Source organism: Ambystoma mexicanum, chromosome 4p (genome assembly GCF_040938575.1).
Source record: "Ambystoma mexicanum isolate Mex_15411 chromosome 4p, UKY_AmexF1_1, whole genome shotgun sequence".
In the NCBI taxonomy this organism is placed as follows: Eukaryota; Metazoa; Chordata; class Amphibia; order Caudata; family Ambystomatidae; genus Ambystoma; species Ambystoma mexicanum.
The window spans coordinates 272,225,310-272,252,411 of NC_090927.1; the positions used below are offsets into that span (position 1 = coordinate 272,225,310).

Sequence of the window (27,102 nt, forward strand, 5' to 3'; positions counted from 1 at the left end):
AGGTAAATGTCAGGATGGTAATAGCGACCACCTTTCCCCCCCTCCCCGGGTTGTAACATTAAAACAAATGCACTGGATGAAGTTTGTGCGAGGTGCATCGATTTGATGGTTGACAGTGGAGAAGGTGGAGGGCAGACTTCACACTTGCCCTCCACAGTAGATGAGTTGGATCAAGCGTTAGTGCATGTGTTAGTGGAGGAATTGGCTCCGGCTTGGAGAAAGCAAATTAGGAAACCAGAGATCCCGTGGTGGTCGTCGGAATGTTCAGAGGCTGTATGGGATAGAAGATCTTGCGCTCCAAGTGTGTGGAAGATGTGGGGGTGTATAAAAAGGCCAGGGCTTTTGCCAACGTGTAATAAGGTCACATAGAAGAGATTATTGGGGGGGGGGGCATTGCAGTACTCCTAGGGAATACGACTATGGTGTAGGAATGGACAAGATTTAAACGCATGTCAGGTCAGGCGAGCCGGTTTTATCAGATCCCATGCATTACGGTCGACGGGCGTGAATTGGTTATGATTGTAGTAGAGCAAATGCTTTAGGAGCACATTTTTTTAGGGTGTGCACAGTACGTGTAATTATTCTCCGGCAACTAGATAAGAGATGTCAAATTTCATGATTGCAAATATGAGTATTTTGGAGAATGTGCAGGTGTGGACGCCCTGAATGGAAGTGCATTTGTCCAAGTGGGAGTTATGGAGAGCCTTGAAGGGGAGTAGGGACTCTAGCCCAGGAGTGTATGGTGTGCAATAAGTCTTCCTGCAGAAGCTACCTTATAACTGCTTGGAGGTAGTCATGAGACTGTATAATTTGGTGTGGGCCAGTGGGACAATGCCGCTTGGGTGGAAGAGGGCTATTATCCTCCAGATATTGAACCCGGAGAAACCAGCCAATTCCTGTGTGTCTTATCGACCCATAGCCCCGATGTCGGTCCTATGCAAAGTAACTGGGAAAATGGTATGTGAAAGACTGGTATACTTTCTGGATTCTGAGGAGCATGGTTATCAGAAACACAGGTCAGGTATGGATGCTGCGATTGCTCAGACATCAGACATTGAGGCCTTGAGCAGCGTTGAAATGGTGGGCGCAATTTTCATAGACATGGAGAAGTCTTACAATATAGTCTGGAGAGGAGGTCTGCTCTACGCTTTGCGGGAAAAAGGTGTTCAAGGTTAATTATTTTCCCCGAGTGAAAAACGCTTTGGAAAATAAGTGTTTCGTGTGAAAGTGAGGGATACGCTATCCCAGGAATATCTGATGGAGAATGGGACTCCTCGGGGTAGTGTTATTAGTCCAGTCCTCTTTAATGTAGCAGTGGATGGTCTTATAAGAAAGGTCCAGGAGCTTGGATGTAAAGTCGGGTTCTAAGCAGATGGTGGGGTGCTATGGGCGAGAAACAAGCAAGGTGGTAGCATTCAGGAGAAGTTGCAAATGACATTGGATGTCACGGAAGGATGGTGCACAGAATGGGGTTTTATGTCGTCTAGCTCCAAATCAGTTTGTATGAGGTTTAACAGACATAGAAAAGGAGTAAACCTGGGCCTTAGACTGCGTGGGATTGTGTTGGAACAAGTGACAGAATTTAGGTACCTGGGAGTGTCGCTGGATGAGCATTTACATTGGAATAAACAGGTGGACAGGACAGTAGCAAAATGTAAAGGACGCCTTAATCTGCCAAGGGCGGTTTCGGGTCAGGAGTGGGGGGGGTGATGTCAAAAGAGCATGAGACTTCTGTATATTGGAATGGTTAGGAGTGTGTTGGAATACAGGGTTCAACTGCAGCTTACAGTTACAGCAAGACTCAGCTTGGTTCGCTGGATAAAGTTCAGGCAAAAGCATTGAGAATTGTGACAGGCACAGTAATGTCTTCACCTACTGAAGCGGTGCAGGTTTTGGCAGGGGTTTTACCCTTGGACCCGAGGAGAGTGAATTGTGTGTTAAACAGTGGTTGAAATGCTACTCCTACAGTGAATGGCACACAGTGAAAAAGTGCCTGGAGGTTAACTGGATGCAGGTGTACAAAAGGTGAAAGCTGGGAGAGAAGAGGGGGGACCTTTGGTTTCATGCTGATGGGTTAGTGAAGCATTTGCAGGTGGAAGTGATACAGATTGTGGAGCATGCTGAAAGAGTGTTTCCCATATGGATGATGCATGAACTGAAAATCTGTTTAGAATTGCCAACGTTAGTGGTGAAAAAGGATAAGAGGGGAAAATCAAAAAATTGGCACTTGGGTATGTGGAGGGTAAAGTAGGTGTCCACGTGTATATAGTTGGATCCTGGGACTCCAACAAGCCCAAAGTAGGTATAGCTTACTATTTTCAGGACGCAGGAGTTTCAAAAAGGCGAGGTTATCAGATAATGTCTCCATATACACAGCAGAGTTGATGGCAATGAATATGGCAGTGGTTAGAGCTATGGAGAAATGGCTGGCAAAAGTAATGGTATTTGTGGATTCATTGTGTTTTACAAGCTATAAAGGAATGGAACGGCAGTAGAAAAGACATTGTGGTGCGTATTAGCAGCTGGAGAAATGCACAGTGGGCGGGATGGGTATGGAGTCGGCAAGGATCCCCAATCATTGTAGGATTTTGGGAAATGATTTGGTGGACAAAGCCATGTAGGAGGCCACGACTAGGGAGGTAGTGCATATAGAGATGCCCTTAAGTGTCTGAGGTCCAGGTGGTAGTGAAAGGCAGAGTTAAGGGAGAAGGACAATGCAGGTGGGATACGAGCAGCAAGGTTCAGTGTAAAAGATGTGGGGGGAATGCAGAGTTGGCATGCAGAGAGGAAACTATTCTGAAACGACTAAGAGTGGGACATGCAGGTTTCAAAGAATGGAAGTTTAAGATGGGTAGAGTCACTTCTGCGAAATTGTGAGGCGTGCAGAAGCCCAGAAAAGGTGGATCACTATATGATGGGATGCAAAATGTTATTGCAGAGGGAATTGCTAATAGCCAGGATGAGTTGCATCAGGGTGGCAGTGAAGAGTATAGTTGACTTGCCTCACCACAAAACGGGGTCCGGGGATAAGCAGTGCAGGTTCCTCCTTCAATATGTTAGGGACAATGGGAAGTGGGAGGAGCTTTTGCAGAGTTGCGTAACTGACAAGTCTGACTTAACGGCAAACATCTCTCCAGATGAAAATGGCTGGCTCCCGCCGTTGAGCGGCAATCCCCCATCCAAAGAAGTTTACAATTCGTGCCAGCCCATCACCTCACTCTCATTCTACAGAACAGAATCGCTTCCAGAAAAGGCCATCCATGCATGAGCCAGATAGTGCCATGCTCTGGTAAGCTCTACCCGTCACTTGTTGTGTTCACCCCTAGCTGTGCCCGTACATTATTCATTACTTAGCCCCTGTTTCTCTAATGTTCTCTGATGTTATTGCAGAACCTTCAGATCATTACATGTTCTAAAAAACCAAAAGGTTCCTAGTGTATATTGTCCCAGACGTCGCCATAGCCCACGGTGGAACTACACACAGGTAATGTGCCCTAGAGTTTCCTTTCCTTACATGAATAGCTATATTACACTTCGGCTACAGTAACTCGCGCCCGTGCTCCAATTCACATCCTAGTGCACACATAATAAATGCAACATTGCAGAGAACCGCCAAGTTCACTTGTCCACAAAAGATACACATATACCGATCCAGAGCAGATAATACACCTACTATAAGCTTTGAGAGAGTAAGTGAAGTCAACCACCCCCCCGAACTGTGTTATCCTTATATTTGAAGCAGGGTGTCATTTTTTCTGCGCTCTTCATTTCATTCCTAAAACTATCTCCAGTCCTACAATTAATTTGCAGACCAGTGCTTACCAGGACGGATCCATTCTCCAGGTGGACCACACAGGCCACTGTTGTTGGTAACTCCGCCTGTTTTTTTAACCTTCACTTACTCATCAATGTACCACTCTATTCACTGCTGATGCGACACGAGTAGACATTGCATGTAACCCCCAACCTGCTCTGCAGACAGAGTAAACGTACCACACAAGCAAAATTATGCCGATCTAAATGTGTATGTCAATGAGGAAATGAATTAACACTTTACATGTTTACTCTATCTTCCTCCACCTAACCTCAACTCCCGCCAATGGTATGTACTCATATATTTGATCAGTTTTTGGAAAATTGATGCCTTATATATATTTTCATGTATTATTTGTGGATCTTTAACAATTTTATGTGTATGGTAATGTGCAAACAACCTTTCAGTCCAAAAACGTATTGGCTGTTTTGGGAAGAATAAAATGATAGAATATCATGAATTGTGTTATTGATCAGATTTGCAAACTAATCTTGAATTCAAGGAAAACCTAACAATTTTGGGTATAGCGCGCTGGCCTGGTGGTACATACACACTCCTCCTAAATAACCCTGGCACCAAGCCACCATGTACAGGAGAATATTCTTAGTCGGGCACAAGATTTCTTCTTTGTAAGCTATTTTGTTAGAAACCGTACTAGCAAGGCGCAAGTGTCAGATCACAGGCGGACCCACACGTTGCACAGACGTCTTTTGGTGAATGTATGACGGGATTGCCATAAACAGTAAAGTACTCGTTTTACCCCCCCCCTCCTGCTCCCTTTTCCCCGCTCCCATGCCCCAAACTGATGTATGTACCTGGACATATTTCTTTCACAAATCTTATATTTTGCTTATGTTCATATCTATCGTGCATTCATGTTTTTTGATTATTTAAAGACCGGTACTTTAAACTTTTCTACTGGGATTCACTTTCCGGGTGATCACCAATATACAGTTGTGAAATATTGGTTCAATGCCGTTTCTCCACCACAGCCTCGATAAAGACCCTTTCTTTGATCCAAAGGCGTGTTGGCTGTTTCTCCAGAATACTTTCATTCACATTTGTTGCAAATTACGCCACCTCATATGTAGGCTGCCCTAGTCTGGTTGTCCTTTTTACAAATTGTATAGTTGGAATCCTCCAGTTTCTCGGTTCAATAAAATCACAGTAACTGCTTACCACGTCTTCTCCGTGCGCATACTTGCCTCTGGTTTTTGGTTACTAAGTAAGTCATTTCGGTGTCCTTCAGGTACGGGCCATCCCTGAGGCACATGCAGCAGGAAGCACCACTTAATGTTACATCAATGTAATCAGTAGTTTCATTTTTTTAATTGTGGCTCTTGTTCAATGTACCCATATGCCAGAAACTCAAAACATTTACTGTTGAAAATGTGTTTTACATTCAATGGCTTTATTAATTGTTGCACCAAATAAGTCATATACACGATAATTTGTGTTTGTCAGAAGATTTACATTGGTAGCACCATACGAGAGCTAAGAACCAGGATACATGAACATATCAATTTAATGTGAATCCAGGATCCAAGACTACGTGCGACGTTCATTCATTGCCTGTTTTCTTTTGCCGAGTTATTTGCCGTCGATCTTTAGCGGAAAAAAACTAATCGAAAAATGGGGTGGTTTAAAGGGATATAAGGGGGGGGTGTGAATTTCGGGGTTGCCGCCCCAGAATTAAAAAACAAAAAGAATTGATTGTTTTCGGCCAAATATCTGTGGCAAAATAAATCCGCGAAATAAACCCTAGCGATGGAATGACAGAGCCAATGCTATCAGCGCATTGGCAGAAATATCACCAACAAGACAAGAAAAAGGATGTAATATGTGTTGGCCTACAAACTGTTCTCTGTGACCAACAGAGTGGTGACAGGGAACTTGGACTCATGCAATTGGAGTCCAGATACATCTGCAAGTACTGCACAGTGCGAGATTAATTTCTTGCGACACCAAAGATGACGCCATGTATACAAGACTTAAATATTTACGTGCACTATAGGATCAGTAATGAAGGGACCTACAATCACCTAATATATGTGTTGGTTATAAGCACTGGATGAACTGGGAGACTCTGCTTTCACTCCCTCCATGGTCATAGCATGTGCTTTGGTCCAACATAGGATCTCAGAATGCACAACAGTTGATGTATAAAAAGGACATTTCCAAAAGATGTAAACATATATCATCCAATGAAAAAGTGAATCCCTTAATGAGTTTTTAACGACGGGCTAGCTAGTCATAAATTACAAGCAAGAACGATGCGCATAGGAGAGTAGCAAGTTTAGTACCAATGTTCATGCAACTGAATGTGCCTTTTTTCCTCCTAGTGCATACCCGGAACCACTACAGCCGTCACAGAGTAAAGTATACATGTCACAGCAGTGGATGCATCCGATGCAGTGGATGCATCGGAGCAAAAAAGTGCAACCTCACACCAAAGCCACTTTGTCAATCGCGGCTCTGCCGTTTGTCAAGCCGACCACCGCTTTTCGGGTGCATGATATATTGGTGGGGAGGGGCTAAATTCGGATCACTCGTAGTATAACTTTTGGTACTACATTAGGGGACTGAAGCACATAACTTGCTACATATTTATGGACACAAAATGAAATGTCATCATAGATAAGGATCTTCGCAGAAGCGTGCAAAACATCACAAGGACTTTTGAGATAGATATGACATTCTACTTACATATTTGGACTTATAATATATAGGTAAGCAGGCTTTAACCAATTTGCCACACTTGCTGCACACGACACCTCATTTTCTTATTACAATGTCCTATTGAATTTGCACAGTCCAATCAGCACCAGTACCTGAATATTCTACGAGAACACACCGAGCATGCCAATAACCTTTTTCCAAGGAGTATAATACCGGGGACAGCTGGTTAGGAAAAATCTATATAAAGACCATAGGATTGATTGCAAAGTTTAGTGGCAAATCCATGTATTTACCAATTTATTTTATGGTTTTTTTTTCTCTGCCGCCTGACTTTACCTTAAAACCAGACTATTGTTCCCTTTTGGAATGCAATTTTTAATAATGGAATTAGATACAAGCAAGTAAATTATATGGAATGTTAATGATGCTGAAATAATAAACCACTGGGAACTTTAAATTTCACTTTGAATCTATGCTATATTTATGTCTGTCAGCTTTGATAAAGACTCATGGGGGGGGAGGGGGTCGAAACATGCGTTGGCTATCTAAAGCTGTGAACTATTCTTGGCATAGCACTGTATGCATGCCCAGTGGAAGGGCAAACAATGTATTCTAAAATGTACTTGCAGTCACCATTCAATTAGTATGTAGACTAGCAACAACAAGCAAGTATGTTTTGTAAAACGTTCTAATGCTTACATTGATGTAAACTTGTGCTTGTGCTATTGTTAATTCTTTATTACTACTCTGGCATACATGCCACTGCTGGATAGGCATCTTTTATTATCAGCACTTATCAGCTTCTTGTCTCCCCTCCCTCCTGTACACCCACAGGCCTTTTCTCAAGTCTTAACTGAAGGGTGTTCTAACTGTGGGTCTGTTGCTGTGGGGGCAGGGCAGGTGTTGAAATCAGTGGTCTCTCTAATAGTCATGACTATACTGAAATAATGAGATTTTAAAAAGAAATTGAGAAAAGATTGGCTAGCAGGTGATATGCAGCCTTGAAAGAAACCTACCAAAGTCTTGCCCCCTTCCTAGATTTGCTCTACAGACAGTGCATATTTCAATCATGCAGTGTGCCTAGTGTTAGAGTAACTATACAGTTAAAAAAAAAATTATATATATATCTATCCCCCCCCCTTGGTTAAGACATCCAATAATAATTTGTAAAAAGTATCATATTAATTTGCCATTTTTTCTCTCATGTGAAAAGCATTGAGGGAGAGGTAGGCGCCCAGCACCCATGGCGCTATCTTTTTCAAGTCAATTTTTTGATATTTTATATTTTATTTCTATCGCGCTCATACACAAGTGTTTCAGGGAGGGAGCAAGGGAGAACAAAACGATCATACTAAGCCCAGTGACACTGAACATGCATGTGCATGGGGAGGAGAAAAGTGCAAGGAAGGGGGAGAAGTGGAAAGTGCGGAGCAAAAAGGAGAACAGAATAAATAATAAAAGCAACAAAAGTGATAATGCAGCCAGCAAAGTGGCAAGTTTAAGACAGGGTAGGCGAGATAAGTGAAGGAAGAAAAAACAAAGGGGGGCTCTATGGGTACAGATACAGACCGCAGGGCATGGAGTGGCCCAGAGGCAGTGCAGGAAGGTGGCAGGGTGAGCAGGAACCTGGGCCCGGAGGACAGAGGGTGGCCAGGTGCACAGTGCCAAGAGTACAGATCAGCAGGGGAGACGTGGGGCAAAGGCAGAAGTAAAGAGGAAGGTCCTGAGGTGCTTCCAGAACCGGAGATGGTTCTCCTCAAGTTTTAGAGTGGCAGGGAGGCTGATCTACCCCCAGCTAGTTTCTTTGAAAAACGACTGACCCTGAGGGAGGTAGAGGAGCGAAAAGCTCGAGAGGGGAGGTATTTGCAGAGGGATAGCTAAGGTGTTTTGGACCCAGGCCCCACAGAGCCTTGTGGACAATGCAGAGGATTTTTAATTTAATCCTTGCATCCACTGGGAGCCAAGGGAGAGATTTCAGAGCTGGAGAGATACGATCCCAGGGCTTCAGGCCAAGGACAAGTCTTGCAGTCCTGTTCTGGATTAGTTGCAGAGGGCAGAGAGCAGAGGCAGGTAGATTTAGAAAGAGGCTGTTACAATAGTCCAACCTAATGAGAACCAGAGCTTGGGAGACAGTGAACTTCTGTGGGAAGGAGAGGAAAGGCAGAGTACCTCTGAGGTACAGTATGAAGTTTGACTTCAAATCTCTATGCACAGTCTTCATGAAGCTTTTACAAGTGTATCTAAGCTCAACATGGTACAAAAGTATGTGCTATGCAGGACAGAAGAAGAATCCACATGCTGGGTATGACTATAACCCTACCCATCGACAATGAGGGTTGTTTGCATTTAGTGCCACACCATGGAGAAGTGGAGATAGATTGACACTCGGCCTAGCCACGATGAGAAAACAAAAACATTTGGGGGTCTGCTCACTGAGACACAGGGTCTCAAAACTCTGCATTGCATGTCAGCCGATACCAGAAACTTTAATGACGTACTATACAGGAAAGCACTGAATGTACAGTGCTCATCTAAGGGTTTGCTAAATGCAAGGAACAGCACAGAGAACAGCGCGGATGGGAACCAGGAAGTTCTCAAAAGCGGTTTTGTTTTATTGTAATATATGGAAGCGATGGGCTGCTCTTATTGGCAAGAACTTCTGAAATTCGGTTTTTGTTGGTGTGGTGCAACATACGGAAGCGATAAGCTGCTCTCAGAGGCAAGCTCCTCTGAAATACTGGCAGAAGGGAGACAGAGATAACCACATGCCAGGTTTGGTTAGCTCTGAAGAGGGAGACTACGATATACGTACTGAAGGCCTGTTGATACAAATCCTGTATTTATACCAAGTTTTTACATAGTGCTTCGACCTCCATGAATAACAAGGGCTGAGTGGTCCCTGTACCAGTAGTCCTGTGCATCCTGTGTACATACGCATGTGAATCCGTGTCTTTGTTGAGAAGATAACCAAGTACAGGTATACAAGTGGGGCTTGGAGGACACATTTATGTCATTTTCCAGTCGGATTGACAATACATTACTGCAGGAGCAAAGCTCGGGATCCCAACCAGTTGCTCCTGCCGTCTGAACCACGTCAGTATGTTTCTTAAATGCACCCAACACATAATGTGGCCTGAATGTGGGTATGCAAGAGATTAATATTTACAGCAAGGTTATTTCTTTTTACTTGTTAGAATATCATACAGAAACACACCACCTTTAAATATAGGCGCGTCTGCCACATCTAATACAGAAACCCCATAAAATGTACAATCCGATTTCCTTTCCATATCATGGACTAGTGCTTTAAACTTGGTTTTAAAAAAAAAAGTCTGAATCTGCTTAGATTGATTTGGTTTCAAATAACAAATCGGTTTAAAAAGAACCGCTATAAGGAGCATATACCAAGCATATCTTCTCTTTCAAAAATGTTTTATTTAATTTTCATTAACAGCATACAGATGGTCGGGTTCCACAATTCTACAATTAAGTCTTGGTTGACAACTGTCGTGCTGCCCTGCATCTTATATAAACACAGCCTCCTCCCCCTTATTAGCCTTATAGGATCTTGCTTCTTCCCATCACTTGTCAGTGTACTCATCTCCTTTATGAGTCTTACCACTCTTGAGTCTCTTGGCACCGTTCTCACACGTTTCCTGGCTTAAATAACGTTTGTGAGTTCTGTCCAATGTAGCACATCCTCCCCAGGGTAGTGTTTTTGCCTACTAATCTCCTGGTTCCACACCACCATCTCAGCAATTGTCCATTTTTGCAAATCTCTCCACCACACGTCAACAAGCGGGCCTGCCACCGATTTCCAGTTCATGGCTATGCAGCTCGTGGCCAACACATGTGCTAAGTCCTTCCGTTTCTCCAGTGCCCTCCCATGCTTACTCCTCTGGAAGTGACCCAATATGCAGGCATCCGGGGATTGGACATTCAATACTATTTCACCTTTAGACATCTATTGGGCTACGTCCTCCCACAACTGCCTTATAGTTAATCATTCACAAAACATATGTAGCATTTGCAATATTGCATTTGGGGCAACTTTGTCTATCTGCACCTTTGAATCCCGCTATTATTCTCGTTGTTAAGTAAGCTCTATGTCTTACGTACAGTTGCAAGAGCTGCAGTCTCACATTCCTACAAATCCTTTTATGATAATGTAGAACCCTCAGCCATTCCTTGTCCGTAAAGGACTTGCCCAACTCTGATTCCCATCTCAACCTATTTCGCAGTTCCTCTGAGTGATTTTCTAATGGTACGTTATACAGCCTTGATATAGCATGCCCGCCTTCTGAAATATTTATCATCATTTCCACCGCCTCACATCCCATTGTGTCTTGCCCAACTGATGGCCATCTTTTCTCAACCGTATCCACAATAGTTTGGTGCAGAAGGTATTGTCTGACATGTATTGATATCTCTAGAAAACTTAGTAGGGAGCCATTCACCCTCATCCCCAATTGTAGCAATCCGACACGCCTTCCAATGAAGTTGCACCCTGGCCCCAAGAGGTATATGTGGCGATACTGGGACTTGGATCATTAGTTTCCTACAGGTTCTATGGCACACTTGCATGCCCAGTTTCATTAAATGTGGGTATTCTTGATTCTGGTGGGGTTACCCATAGTAGGTCTTTTAAGTGTAGGTGTTGTATTGCTGGTTGTAGGAGTGCCGTGTCCATTGTGGGATTGTCCGCTAGCCAGCCTACCATGTACTGCATCTGATATGCAAGGTAATATAGCTAAACATTCAGTATTCTCAGCCCTCCTTTACCACAGGGCCTCTAAAGAGTACTCCACACTTCTCTATGCCTACCATCCTGCCACAGGAAACGCCTACACTCCTTGTCTAGTCTTACAAAGAATTGTTTGGGGGGGGGATGTTGTATACTCCCAAAGAAAGGTAGCATTCTAGGCAGCGGCACCATTAATAATGCTGTTCTCCCCATTACAGACAATGGTAACACCCCAAAATGTAATTGAGTTCACTATACCCTTCAGTGCCTTCAGTGTGTTGTACGTGCGCTCTTGCTTTGGGGTATGAAATATTCAGCCCCAGGTAGCGAAAGTTAGCTGTCTCCCACGGGAGCGATAGGGCGGATAGTGCTGCGAGTCTGGCTAGCGGGAATAAACAGGATTTTCCTTTGTTGATCATTATCCCCCGACAGCCCGCTAAAGTTATCTAGAACATCTAATATATGTTGCAGATTCACCTCAGGGTTTTTAATAGCATGCCATCTGCATACATGGACACTACATGCCACGAACAGTCTATTCTGATTCCGGCTTCCTGGTATTCCCTTCTTAGAAATGCTGTTATTGGCTCCATTACGAAGATACAAAGCATGAGGGACAGAGGGCAACCTTGTCTGGTGCCCTCCTGTAACTCCCATTTATCAGAGAAGATGCTGCCCGTTCTGACTCTAGCCATTGGTTTAGAGTAGATCAGTTTCAACCATTTCATGTACTTTGGGCCAAAGCCAAATTTCTCCATTGTGGCATATAGCCAATCCCAATGTACAGAATCAAATACTTAATTTCATCTAGCAAGGCCAGCACACAATGCTCGTCCCAGTCTTTAGTTCTGCTAATAAAATGATGTAACCTACTTAGATTCCAGGAAATATTCCTACCAGGCACATATCCCATTTGGTCAGGATGTATTAGCGCAGTTTTACTCTCCTGAGCCTATTCGCCAATAGTGCTGTAAGAAGGTTATTGTCCCAATTCAGTAGGGACAGGGGCCTGTAGGTGCTGCAGTCAGTTTTTCTTTTTTCATTGTGCTTAGGTAAGGGTATCATTACTTCTCTCATACTTCCCGGGAGCATTCCTGTATCAAATGCTTCCGTACAAAAGCATGACTTGTTCGAGGCTATCTGCATATTCCTTAAAAGAATTTGCCCGCCAGTCCGTCCATGCCAGGTGTTTTACAGGAGTGCAATGTTCTCATTATTGCTAAGACTTCATCTGCTGTTATAAGTTCTTCTAGCATCTGCACCACCTCTACGTCAAATAGTGGTAAATTTACAATGTCAGGTGCTTCCTGCAGTTCCCAGTCCCGCCCCTCACAGGTATCCTCTTACAGAGCACTATAATATTCATAGAATGCTTTGTTCACTCCTGCCTGCGTGTTGTATGAGCTGCCTTCTTTATTCTGTACTGAGTGTGAGTGTATTGATGTTTTCCTTCGGTCACTCTTCTAGCCATACTAACGGTTTGCTCGGTTTATCTCCTTCTGCATGCATTTTATAAGTATGCTTCACAGAATGGAGTTTGCCCAGTCTTTCCCATTGAACTAGATAATTTTTCGTCATTCTATTTCTACCCGTAAATTATCCTCTCCTGCGCTATTTCTTTTCTTGACCTGAGCTAATTCCTGCTCAATTCTGTTTAATTCTGAAGTGATGGCTTTGCGTACCCCTCCCGATTTGGCAATCATCTCTCCTCTGTTTACAACTATGAATGATTCCCATAACGTGCCTGCTGATTTTACACTTCCTTCATTAAGCGCAAGAAAGTCCTCTGTATGCTTACGCATATGTTCCTTGAACCCTGTGTCTAGTAAGGGTTCACTTTAAGTCTCCAAGTTGGTATTGCTGGTCTACGTGCAGCTATAACCCACTTCAGTCCTAATGGGGTACGATCCAACATTACTCTTGCTTTATATTCCACCTCCTCAAATTCCCTCATGTGTTCCGCACCCGTAAAAAGATAATCTAGTCTGGTGTAGACTTTATGTAGAGTGGATAGAGTAGTCCCTATCGTATGGGCCGAGTGTCCTCCATATGCCAGATTAAAGGACTGCAAGAGGGTATTCAAGACTTTTGCAGGCGGTACTGGCCTTCTTAACTTGTCGTCCGATCTGTCCAACATGGGGTTGAACGTACAATTAAAGTCTCCACCCCACAAGAGGACCCCATTTCTGTAAGGATCTAATCTAGCACAGAGCGGAAGGAAGTCGTAGCATCATGGTTAGGTGCATAAGTGTTCACTATACATATGTCCCTATTTTCCAGGATACCGTAGATCAGTACCATTCTGCCTTCATCGTCTTAGTATGTAGGATTGTCAGTGAGACTGTCGGGGGCAACTCAAATAAGAACTCCCCCTAGCATATGCCGATTATGTGGATCCCACTACCAGGCCTCCCCATTTCCGGGCTGTTATGTTTTTGAGAAAGACAGCAGGAATCCCATTGGTTATAGGAGACATAAAAAAAAGTCTGTTGCCAGTATTGCTCGGGAGAGAAGTGACAACATATGGCAAGAGGCCGGATATTCTGGGGTAAAATTAAGCTCCAATATACACGATGGAGCACCCCTTCAACAATTATCGAGCACAGGTTTAAAAGTCTCCAAGGGAGCTGTACACAGACACGTCAGCCATGGGGTTTATCTTGGCTCGCAAAATGAAGCTCGACTAGGATCCCGCAGAATACATACAAGAAATGTGGATGCAGAAAAATAAACAGTCATGGGATGAAAAAAATACCTTTGTTTTACCTCATCCTAGTGATTGGGCTCCTCGCGGATGTGCCGTCTCTTTGGAAGAGATAGTGGGCATCGAGGCAATGTGGTGGCCTGAGATACAGGCAACAATTGTACACTATTGCAAAAGAAAGCAGGAAAAGAAGACAGTCGATAATGCTACCAAGGCAGAAAACAAATAAAACTGGCAAAAATACACATGGAGGGAGCAGTAATCACAGGGCCAAAAGTGGTTGAACAAGCACAGCAAGGAGGGCTTCCAGTGGCCACGGGAATGCAGCCAGGAGGTTACACGCGGATGCCACCCAACCAGCAAAGGGGAACGGTACAGATGCAGCAGCAACCTGCATTCATAAACAAGCAGCAGCAACCAGGGGTTATGCAGGCAGGCGGAGGGAATAGGTACATGGGACAGTTATCAGATGTGGAGAGGATACTACGCACATGGAAGGCAAATGGGATACAGGGGAATGACTCCAATTCCCACATGCGGAGCACTGTACAAACGTAGAGATTTTGCACCAACATGCCTACTCATTGCACAGGCAGGGAAGCCACAACAGACGTACATGCAGCAGACTCCGCAGCAGGTGCAGGTAATTACGCAGCTGACGTACGCTCACTGTACCTAGCCACCAGCGCAGACACAGATACCTGATGGGGTAACACTAGGACAGAATACCATACCCCAATACACTTGAGTGATAATGGATGGTGAGCGGTAACACATTTGCGTCATCCGCGAACATCTTTTTCCCCAATGGGGGGCCCACAGGGAGTGAGAGTGTGCCCTTTTCTAGCAGTAACTGAAGACCCAAAGGAGGAACCAGGAGGTAGCAGTTCAGATAGGACAGAGGGGTTTTCCTTTCTTATGTATACACACTGGGGCAACCAGATCGTGCATCAAAGAAGAATCATTTCCATTATCTAAGTTTGGACACACAAGGCTTTTTTCGGGGACAATTTTAAATGTTTCTCTGAGAAAAGATTTACCCTGGACAAGGGGGACGCAGCATATTGTAGCACCTTTGTTGTATTCAAAAAAGACACTCCCATCAACATTCTGGGGAGGGACCTACTCCGCAAATTGAACGCCACAATTTCACTTTCAGAGAAAGGGATGGTGTGCACCACACCCAGGATATATCCAGCTGGGGTGGCAGTAATGATTCATGCATACTATGTGCACGGAACAATGAAATGGATACCCGCATATATAGAGGTGTTCGTATACAGAGTACACGTATTGTTGGGATGGTTTCCAGGGATTGCGGGAAGGTGTTCGGCTGTGCAACACATTTTTGTTCAGGCCTCACTGTCCCTCAGCTAGCTCAGATGCACACACATACTGTACTATACTTGGAGTAAGTAGTGGTACAAAAAGTCATGATTATACTAGTTGCCACCAATGAGAACAACATGGAATGGCGTTCAATATTATGTATTGACCCCCACACTGACATTAACGGGAGTAATTGGCACAGAGTTATTTACAACAAAAGAGAATGAAGGAGAGGTAGTGTTCGAACTGAGCCTACCTTGCCCAGTACACATAACAGAAAGGGCAGTGCCCCAGATGACTCAGATAGCAAAACTGAAAGCACAATATTTGCAGGAAGATTTGGAAAAGGTGCCCAAATGTTTGTGGATAACAGGACCCCATGATGTAGGAATACTGAAAGGGGCAGTACACTTCTAAGTTGAAAGAAGAAGCACTTATGCCACGAGTAAAACAGTACCCACTTTCAATTATTTCTCAAGGAAAAGCACAGAGAATCTGGCAGCTATCCCAGATGAGTACCAATGCTTTTCCACGTCTGCCACCTTTTTTTACTGCTCTGTTGCTTCCAGGAGTACAGGTTGCAGCTAGTTCCAAATGGTTGCAGCTAACCGGTTACGAGCTATTGCAATAACAGCAAAAAGGGTTAAATGCAATCAAGGAAGAAATGAGGATGTTGCGCTTGGTGGCCCTTCAAAATAGATTTGTTCTGGACCTCCTAACAGCCATCGAAGGAGATGTGTCTGCAAAATTCAGGACAGGTCGCTGCACTGCAATTCCCGACGGTGAGGCCTCCAATGCAACTTAAGTGCAGCTATACAAGAGATACGGACACTCCAGGGAAAGATGACAGATGAGGTTAATGGAGTGCAAGCAGAAGACTGGCTGAACAAAGTATTCGCATTGGTGCCCACCTGGCTTTCCGGAGTGACTGTCCTTGTGTTAGTACTGATTCTCATCACCTTCTGCGTTTTTTACGAACATTTTTAAAGTATATTTTAACAAGCAAAAAGGACATTTGACGTTACCCTTGAGTGATGACAAAAATAAGTTTGAAATGAAGAACAGGAAGAAAATATGGGGGATGTGAGGGGTAGGATCCCGATGGATGGGATTTTATACAGCCTGCTGATGGAGAATTTCAAGGAATTTTGGATACAATGCCTGAAGGATGGGACATAGTGTAGGGTTGGGGGGAAGATCTGAATGGCTGGTAGGAAACTGGGGGAGACATGACATGGATGGAGAAAATATGGATACATAAAGATGAAGTTTCTAATAAGGAACGAGGCCCAAAAATATTTTGTTATTAATAAATTAATACAATGGGGGTATAATGTAACAAATGCAAGTTCAGCGCGGCATGATGGAATGCATCAGCTGAGAGAGTATTACTGTAAAAGGGGAGGGGGCTCTTTTTGATGTGTGGAATTCGAGGCTTAATAAAACTAATCCATAAATCATGGGGCACAGGTAAGTACGATCATGTGTAGGGGTAGGCAAATAGGCCCTAAAAGCTTGGTTTCGGCTTTAAACGTGTGCAAGCATTTTGTTTGCAGCAAAGGCCGCTGCAACTGGTGAATTAGTGCAGAGTTTGCAATCCCAAGCTAGCGCGGCGGGAAGAACACAGTGGTTGTTATTTTTCGAAGTCAACAGATTAGAGCTCGCAGGTTCTGCCAGAAAGTAATGAATAAATGATCATTTTATAATTCAAAATCATTTATGAAATTTGATTTTGCAATGGGGCCAGCAAAACACTGCAGATTCAAATCACCCCTAGAACTTTTCCTGGGAAAAGGGTCTATCGCCAATATGCAACATTTGTGCAGCAGTATGTCCGTGGTTCAAGGCTCAGATGGTGACAGGATGGGCAGCCATTCTCATGAGAATCAGGAAGAGGCGCCCAGGGCATATTATTAAAGTTCCGCTGGTTGCATCAAATGTTTCAATGACTTAATTTGAATGACTTAATTTTGAGCTGTGGGAATTGGGGGTGGATTGTGATATCAGTGTATAATTGAGGGCGGTGGGGGAAGGTCCGCAAACCCAATCATTGCTTGCAATGTATGCTTTTCTATATGGGTTTAAACTGCAAGGTCCAATCAAATTTGTGTGGGACTATTTATGTTGCACAATTGCAAATGATAATTATTTTGTTTTCTATAAAAGTTTAGTGTAGGGGTGTTTGACAGCGCCGTTTCATGCAGTTCTGTTCAGCGATCCGTTTGAATTTGCTGTCCCAGCTGCGTCTGTGTCCCTGAATAAAATTGCGTTACTTCTTGCACTGGCTTAAACTTGTTCTTTACTACTTTTGTAATTTTTTGGCGAGTTCTACGGGGCGACCCAAGATACAAGAGGCTGCCACATGTTCACGGGATCCATGATGCAGCACCACCAAACAAGGCATAACATAAGCAGTGTTGCATAGCAATGTGCTATGCAATTCTGTAAGCTTGCTAATTAAATTGGCACTTGTTTAGCAAAGTTAGCTATTTAGCTATTTAAGTTACCCTGTTCACTGCATTCCTCTCTTGCCTTCACGGCTCACCCCACCCTCTCGTCTGTTCACTGCAAGTTCAACAGGCTATAGGAGAGAGTGCAGCAGTAATCGTCTCCTCCACTCTTAAGTGCCAACGGCCACGTGACTGCTACGCAAGAATAATTTTTCTTTTTCAAATAATTGCAATCCAGTTCAGGCTGATATTTTTATCAAGGTAATTATATCCTGTCTGGCAAAGGCCAGTATGTGTTAACTTTATTTTTTTAAGACACTTGCAATTCCATTCCTAAGTGTCAACTACATTTCATTTTGTTGGGGAAGATGCATCACAGTAGTGAACAAAGATTTACTTTATCACACAACCAACTGATGGCAAAACTATTTCTGTAACTTGCTGGCTGCATACATCTGTGAAACTGGTGCTCAACCCTTGAGCTGATCCCATACGCCTTAACACCCTATTGCTTTATTCAAGCTACAATGAAAGTGAAATTGCTGCAAACTACAATATTCTACCCAGTTTTCTGCCTGCTGGGCTATCCATTTAAAATCTCTTGCATAATGAATACACAAAGCTAATTAAATGTGTATGCTAAGTAGGGATCAGTAATTCCATCCAAACTGTACATCTACAGATCTACTGCACTAACATGCAGCCTTCCAGAGTTCTCGTTGCTCTATGATGATTGCATTATATATTAGCACCTGCGGGAGAGAGCTGGGCAAACTGTTTTAAGCCTTTCTTATCATATCTATTTATTTGTGTCCAATCAGGCAGCTAACCTTTTACATTTTACAGACACATAGGGGTTGCAAAGTCTTTTTGCCCACTCTCATAAGAGTAGATTTTATGAAGGCTACGTACCATGTGCAGGGGATGTTTGAAACGAACATCTACTTTGTTTGCTGTAAATGTTTCCCCTATGCATGGCTGACCCGTCGGTGACCGCAGTGTGTCAAACAAAGTGGGTTTGTGGTGACATGCACCATCATCAGTTGCCATGGGTCGAGTGCATTTCTCTAAGTTAGAGTATGTAAACTAAGATACTCGACCTCCAGATCTAGTGGAATTTTAACTAATTTGCAAGGCATGACTCAGCTCACTAATGTCTTACTTCCACGGTACACAAAACTGCTGTATTGTTGCTCATTTTATGTCTTGGGAACAAATAACTTCTGGTGACCTTACAAATATTAGTACAACATTGCTAATCAAGAACATTTTAATTAGCAAACTCTTCTAATCAATTTTTGAAAACAAATGTGTGCCTTGCCATATATTCTGCCCTGATTTAGGTTTGCCAATATATGGCCTTCGCCACTCACAAAATCAAGGACTTTTAACAATTGCTATAGAATACTGGTGCATTTAGGACACTTCAGCTCAATTTTTCTCCCGACAAACTATATCATTTGCATAACAAAATAAAGACATGGAATTTGCACTCAGACAGAGGAAGCTGCCTGGCACTGCCAGCCCACGGCCATATGCACATCAGCTGCACACAGATTACACAAAAATGGTGCTAACTGACAGACTCGGTTTAGACCCACTTTTGCCTCTGTCCTCTCCCATTACTGTTCCTTGACCTTTCAAGAAAGAGGCAAACGAGGGGCGATAAAATAATGGAAATAGCCCAGGTTTACAGTTTTGCCTGGCATGGTCCACCCCATTGAAAACCGTGAAGTCTAAAAAAGGCAGCATGCAGTGAATCATGGCCCTTCACCTCTCCTTTCATACAGGAGAGCCAGCACAAAAGCACTAGAATGGACTTAAGAGCCGGTGTAAACGCCAACAAGGGAAATCAGAATGAGCCGATTTGCCTAGGCCCATTTGGTTAAATGCTCCAGAAGGATTTTCAAAAGTAACCACCCATGAGTCAATGAGAGCAATCATTCTGTAGTCAGAAGGTGATGAGTGGTCCCTTTCCAAATCTGGTTGGAGTGAGTTTTGCTTAATGTCAGAGCTAATGAAGACACATATAAGGGAGCAGCCCAGGTGTCAGCAGCTCCACCGTGAATTAACAGCGATCTTGCTTAAAGTTCTGTACGGCAGTAGGCATTGTGTAGGAGCCAGTTCACTAAGTTTCCATGCTGCCAGATACAGTGATGTGTTTTGCACTTTATGCTGCACTACAAGGCATGAAGAGCATATATAATTATTGGAACTTCACAGGGTGATGTGAGATAGTGAGACCTCGAGTTGGCAGTGGCCAGAGGCCTCTATAGCAGTCACCTCTCCTGTGTTAACTTAAACACAAGGTATAGCTGTATCATAGTGGAATTCAATTTAGTATCAGCTGGATGGTCCCCCCCTCCTTTTATGATGCCTGTAAGATCTATCCCAAATCTTGGGAGGCTAGCTCAGGGGCAACGCACTCGCCTTGGAAGCAGGTGATGCGCAGCAACTAAGGTTCGATCCCCGGGTGCGTGCTTAGAAACCTCTGGGTATTAAGCACATATTGAATAACCAGTTACGCACAACACACAATAATAGTGTAAGTGCTACCTGCACAGGCTTTGGTACACAGATTGTACGTTCCTTTCACCACGCTAAAGATTTCAGTCCTAGACTAGGATTCGTGCACTCACAAGGTGGGATCAAAACATATAGGGCAGCATCATTGCGTCCAAGTAATTTTACAACAGGAAATAACGATATACATAGGACCCCACAAAACTGCTGAATGTATTTTTCACCGGTTGTCATAGGTCATGATGTGGGGATATGAGCAAAACTATTTTAATTGCTCAATAATTTGCAAATTGCATTTGAGCTGGGGCTCCCCGAGACTGCTGCTGGGCTTGCAGACGGTCGACCCACATGCGAGACAGGCGCCCATGGCCGGGGACATCACCCCCGACCATCTCGGAGCTCCAGCTGCGCTGCTAGAGCCTTTCCCTCTGGATAGGGACCCTGCGGGGCTCGTGGGACTGCCGCTGGACTTGTGGACGGTCGACACTTTCTTTTCTGCCCAGGTCAATGCACCCAAACATGAGGTACCGTTTTCGTCCGGACGCATGTGGGAAAGTAGGACATGTGTTGCTGGCATGTTTCAGTGATTTCCTGGTGGCAAATGTCTGAAAATTGTGTTTCTTTCCTTATATTTTGAACTTTGGGCTTGGTCTTGTGGCTAATCAATTCTAGGGCCGAAAGTCAGACCTCTTCAGATTCCCACGGATGTCCTTTCAGAAATGCATGGGGTTTCCCCATTTGCCTTAGTGGTTGCGACACCCCAGGGCCAAATCTGTGTGTTGTCCACAAGACTAAAAGCAGTAAAAATGTCTTCCCAGGCCCTTTGGTATACCAGTCGTTTAGCCTTTCCCCTTTGCATCCAGGTCAATGCACGGACACAATTGAGGTACCATTTTTTAATCGGGACCCTTGTTGTTGGTTTTGATAACGTTTTCATACATTTGCTATAGCACTTGTTACACAACCCTTTCATTTCCCAAATGTAACCTACATTTACTCGCTGCTTTAGGCACTGTATGATTTTGTAACCTGCAAAAGTCACCGTCCTTCAAAAGGGCTGCCTCTACTCTTTCCAAAAAAATGCATGCGTGCCATTCTTCACATTTGTAATGCCAAGTACGCCTGTTTAGGCTATCGGCATAAAATATCTGGGTACCATGGCTCCGTTTTTGGCTTGTGGTATTGCTTGTTTTGTGAAACATTATGAAAAATGTGCTATTTCTTAACTAGAAGAGTCGTGGGAATGTAGCAGTGCATTGCTTTTCTCAGTATTCACAGAAGCCATTACCTTACAAGTCCAAAACATACCTTTGTTTATTTTTCCAATTTTTTCCCAAACTGTGGGAATTTTACCTACATAGTTGTTGCCTGACCTATGCTACTGATCCCTTCCCTAAACTTGGAAATGTGTCTACCTTTCAGAAATGCATGCCTTTGTCTTCCCATTCAGCTTTCCTACCCTCTTCCATTCTGTCCAAATATGTCCTATTAAGAAAAAAAAAAGGAAAAAAAGAAATCCTACCTCACAAAACTGACAGTAAGCTTATAAAAAGAATTGCTTTTTGTTTCCACTCAACCTGCTCTGAATTTGCCGTTTTCCAAGAGAACAGCAAACCATGTGTTCCTAGCCCTTTTTTGTACATCTTCATTTTTAGCATTTTGTGATAAAACACAACGTAATCACTTTTGTGATTTTCTCACGCCCCCTACAGCAAACTAGGAATCCTTGGTGGCGTCCTGATCTGCCTACATGTGGCAAGAAAAGGGTACACATTTGACCGGGATATCACAAGGGATTGAATGTGACATATCGAAGGGCTCAGCACTGGGAGCGAAAACAGTTAAGGGTTAAAATATTGTACTGCCTCAGCGGCAGCCTATTTAGGGTTACATGACAATTTACATAGGAAAACAGTTTTTCCTCTTATTTGACCAAGTCTGAACATTTTCCAAACAACTCATCTGGCACTAATGCCAAACTTGGTGGTGTTCCTGAATATTTTTCATGCAGAAATAATGTTGCAAAAATGCACTGACCATTAAGAAAATGCGGATTTTAACAAATTAGCTATCCCACGTAAAAAAAAGGTATGCTGCGATTCGAAATTGATCACTAGGTGAAAACATTGTTTGAATATTCATAGACCTAAAAGCAACTCTTTGCGATTCCAATATGGCCACCGCGCTCCAAAGACCTGTCTGTGCGTGCTCCATCTCAACATAAGCCGTTATCCCTCATCGGTGCGTTTTTAAAGCTGCCATTTCCCCCCCCCCCTCTTTTCCAGAAAAGGAGAGCCGGTGGAACTCCATAACATCCAGGCATCAAGACCGTTTATCTCTGAAGCTGCAGCGGGGGCTGCGCACCTCATCATTACTACATTAACACTCCACACCAGAGCTCGGGTCCATCCCTGGCATTGGGGGGACGTTGCGACACAGCAGGTCCGGCACACCGAATAAGACTCTGTAAGAGCTTCTGAAGGCAGTGTGGGGTTGCCAGAAACTACGGATGCACTGACACAGGGACTATCCCACAGAGGCTCTTATTTTGGCTTTTCATAGCAAGCGGAAACCAACGGGAAGTGGCCTAGAGGAGAGAGTATGCCCCAGTAATGTTTCTGAGCAACACTGCAGTTGCAGTTCCTGCTCAGCAGCAGGTATGCCTGTGCCCCCACACATAATATAAATACACGGGCTGAGTCCCGTATATGTAGCTCTCTCCACTGAGCTCCTCAACATTCCAACAGGACTCTAAAGCAACACAGGGATCCCCTTACAAGACAGTGTGTATGATCAGTGCTACTATATAATTTGAAAGGGCCTCGAACGTGTGGGGCAATTTTAGTTTCTTATATTATCTGGGCTAATTGGTACGCAAGCGAAATAAGCTGTGACCTTTAATCTTTTGACTCCGGGCTCTTTAGATAGACCTGCTATTTTGTTGGTACACAGTTTAATCTGGCATATTTAACGCTCTACACAGAATAATGCATATGTTGAGGGGCAGAAAGAAGCATACTTCGGCTGAGCTTACACAGGCTCACCAAGAACCAAGTAATCCGCTTAAAAAACTGTGGGCAAAACTATTCTCAGCAACAACAAAAAAACATTTGCAACTGACTTGCCACCAGGCCCAAGCAGTGAAGATCAAAGTATGTATGTATCTAAAGGGGACTTTGCAAACAGCTTTCAGGAAAGATTTTTGGCCTACTTCCAATTGCAATTCTCCTCGTTTACATCAGAAATCAGGCAATCACTGCCAGACTTTAGCAAGGAGATTTCCAAGTTGGGGGATGGTGTTGACAAATGAGCGTGCAATCCAGGAACTCGCACAGGAATCTAAACAAACGGACAAAGCATTGGAAGAGCGGTCACAGATCACACAATGTTGAAATAGATCCAAGACGCTCTAATATCCGTATTAAAAGCCTTCCTGAAACCGTGACAGATCCTGATCTAAAGGATACTGTTACGCACATCTTTGCGTATTTAATCACAGGGGAATATGCTATTGATATCCCATTGGATCGGGTTCACAGGACAGGCCCAAAAAGAACAAAACCCGCAGCCAGTCCTCGGGGCGTGCTAGCAGCCTGCGCTTTGTATTCACAGAAAATGCATTCTTAGAGAGGCAAGGAGTTTGTCACCAATTACTTATAATGGTCAGAGCTTTATCAAGATCTCTCACAGCCAACTTTTAAGAAACGCAGAGACATGTAAATTGTGGTCAAGGCCTTAAAGTACATTTATGTCGGACCTCTCGTGACGGTTTGGTTTAGTCTTTTCTTTGGAGGGCAGGCAACACAGAATCACCTTCAGAGAAGCAGCAATTACCCTCTTGCAAATTGAAGAAGGCACAGCTGGCAGCCCTTCAGCAGGCAGAGGAGTTCACCCCCAATAAGCAATGTAAACCTTGGGAATGGTCCACACAGGAGCGTTCCGGGAGAAGAAACATGGCCTTGCAGAAAGACTGGAAAGCCTGCCTCAGAAGACCAATATCAGAAACACCCCTGTAGCGATATGGCAATGGAGGAAATGCAGAGTTACTGTAGGACATTAAGATAGATTTGAAATTAGCAGAGATGGAGCACAACAGCTTGGAATGTATCTGTTGAGGTAACAGGTGGGGGCTTTAGGATGCCCCACACTTTTCCCTGGGAATCTAGAGTTGTCCTACAGCTGTGCGTTTTACCCCAGGATACAATAGGTACTGTGGTTCACACCAGGGGACATGTTCGGGGACAGGGGCGGCATCCTATGTTGTGGGGAGGCTGGGTGAGGTCACAGCAGTGCATGGTCTGTTTCCATATATTCAAGTGTGGTCAGGTCTAGTTACAAGCCGGTTTTGGAGAGGTATCGGTGGTATGGAGTCAATGCAAGTGTAACGATCAATATTAGGGGCCTTAACACCCCAGTGACACGAAGAAAACGAGGGCTTTCTGGTGCGTTAACAACCGGATTTGGTGGCGCTTCAGGAGACTCATCTGGACCTTAGATCGACACAAACTGCATTTGCGATTATCCTGTTTTACAAGCATGCGATGGGGAAGGTGGCCGTAGTGCTTATAGCGATTAGATCAGGACTCCAATGTAAGGTGGTACGTACTTGGCTCATAAAGGTGGCTGCTACATATCTGCGAACCTGATGGTGGGTTTATTATTAACTGTGTTATCAGTGTACGCTCCCAATACAGGTCAGGTGGTCTTCTTAAAATCGACTCTTACACATCTCGAATTGTTAAGGGAGGGTGACATAATACGGTTAGGTGATTTCAATATAGCATGGGTTCCCAGCCGAGATAGTATAGTTACACGTTACTCCCAACCTCCCCCTTCTATCACCTTAAAGAATTTGCAAATTGCCAGCTCATAGATCCCCACCTTCCCTTTCCATGGCGGCCATTTTAAAACAGTATTTTCATTCATTGAACAGGACGTGCAAGGCTGAAATTTAGCACCCGGTGTTACTGCTTTGGTAACCCGGGGGTGCTAATGGCCTTAAAACCAGATCCGGCGGGCCCTGGGCCGATAACACCTGATCCGGCACGAACACCACATTATAGTCTTTTAGCCATTTACCCTAGGGTGATAGACTGCCCGCTTACACTGGATTAAACTTAAGGTTTATAAAAACATTGTTCAAGCATTTACATTTGTAGAGGAGGATTTAAGTCTCACAATCTTGCTTAAGCTGTGCACAAGACTTATTGTCTCTTTACAGCTATATCAGTGTCAATGGTGTCTCTTTAGGGCTATATCAGGGTCAATGGCGAAACATGCCTCGATCACTGCATCTCAATGGGTTTGAACCTCCTTTAGATACTGCATCCGTCAGGGGCTGTACAAGGCTTAGCCACTGATCCTTCATAGGGGTAAACAAGACCGTCACTGGTCTCCGCTTTGTTAAAGACATTGCACTATGCATGACCAACAGATCAAGCAAGAGACTTTCTACTAGCAAAGAAATATGAACTTAAAAAAAACAGAACATCATTGCACAGAAACAGAACATTCAGTTCTGGCCCATAGAATATAGGTAGATATCGCTAAAGCTGTATATCAGTAGCTGGATCCAGTACAACACATTGTAATTTCAAGGCACAACTACAGAGAGAAGGGACTGAAAATACCATCTGTTTTTTGCGAGTATCAATATTTTCTTGAAATGCAGCATATTGTCTGCTAGTATGAGACCTGGCCACGAGAGGTTGTGCCTATGCATGGCTATATATAGGAACATTTGCACTCTAGCTATGAAAGGAACAGATGAACATGTTAATGGGGGATTTTCTATCCTGCGTAGATGTGGATCTTAACTCTTCCGTTACTGTCTTTGGTTCCTACTCTCAGGATATCAAACCGCTCCCTATTACACTGTCAATGGGGTTTTCACTTAAGATCCATAACAATCCTCAAAGATGCTGTGATGTTCCACCCACTTTATTGGAGCTTGACAGGTTATTGGATGCAAACGTAAATCAAAGAGGGTGCAAGACTAAAAGATCCTGGAGGGGGACATGAATATTCAGTATGACCCCCGTCTTAACATTTGAAAACATTTGAGGATAAGGGGTGTAACATTCATAGCTTATTGTGTCCTCTTCCTAAGCCCACCTATCTCTTAGCCAAACACCTAAGACCCTGTTCCCCAAGACCAGTTTTCATGCAGGCAATGATCATTTTAGAATAGTGCTAAGGAAGAGAAGCAGGTTCAACGCACTAACATCACAGAAATAGTTTCATTAACATGAGGGGACTTTCCTCACGTTAGCCAAAGTTCTGCCATTTTATCTACACGACAAATCATGCCACTCACTGAACTAGACCTAATTTCTGTCCTTTTTACAAATTAAGTTACATCTCTGCCTCCTTCTAGAGAACCTTATGGTTGCCACGTTCACGGTGGGGAGGAAGGTAGCACAATCATTAGATATTGTTTCAATGACCAGGTCCTTGCCATCCACTCTCGAAGGTGCTCCCAAGGTATTTGGGTGCATTACAAAATAATGAAGTTTTGTCTTTGGCAGAAGGCAAGCGCAAGGACGAGAGCTACAAAAGACACATTTCAATGGGAACAAGGTCTTAATTGAGGCATTGCCAGTATATTGAATTAGGATGTGTTCTTACTGGCCACTAGTGATTTCCTTGACTCCCGAGTATGTGGCAGAGGGCTAGTAGCACAAAGCGACAATACAAGAAAATTATTTCCCCAAAAGTGAAGCTTTGAGTACACTTTTTAGGAGGCCCCCTTTCCCAAGAGATACAAGTGCCCTGCAAATTACAGTTACTGTCCTTGGCTTAGCTAGAAGATGATATACTGAAGACAGCAACATGTTTCAATATGGCAGTTGAAAAAAGT

General features: G+C 43.8%; 1 protein-coding gene across 3 annotated transcripts in view; it reads right to left on the reverse strand.

Annotated features, from left to right (window-relative positions):
* ENPP5 (ectonucleotide pyrophosphatase/phosphodiesterase family member 5) overlaps positions 1-27,102 on the reverse strand; it is a 370,444-nt gene that overhangs the window by 250,974 nt on the left and 92,368 nt on the right. The window contains exon 2 of one of the 3 annotated variants that reach the window (XM_069605803.1): positions 14,004-14,106. The exons of the other annotated variants lie outside the window; for them this stretch is intronic. The gene's annotated coding sequence lies outside the window, so the exon portion shown is untranslated. The remainder of the gene's footprint in view (positions 1-14,003; positions 14,107-27,102) is intronic. 3 annotated transcript variants of the gene reach the window in all.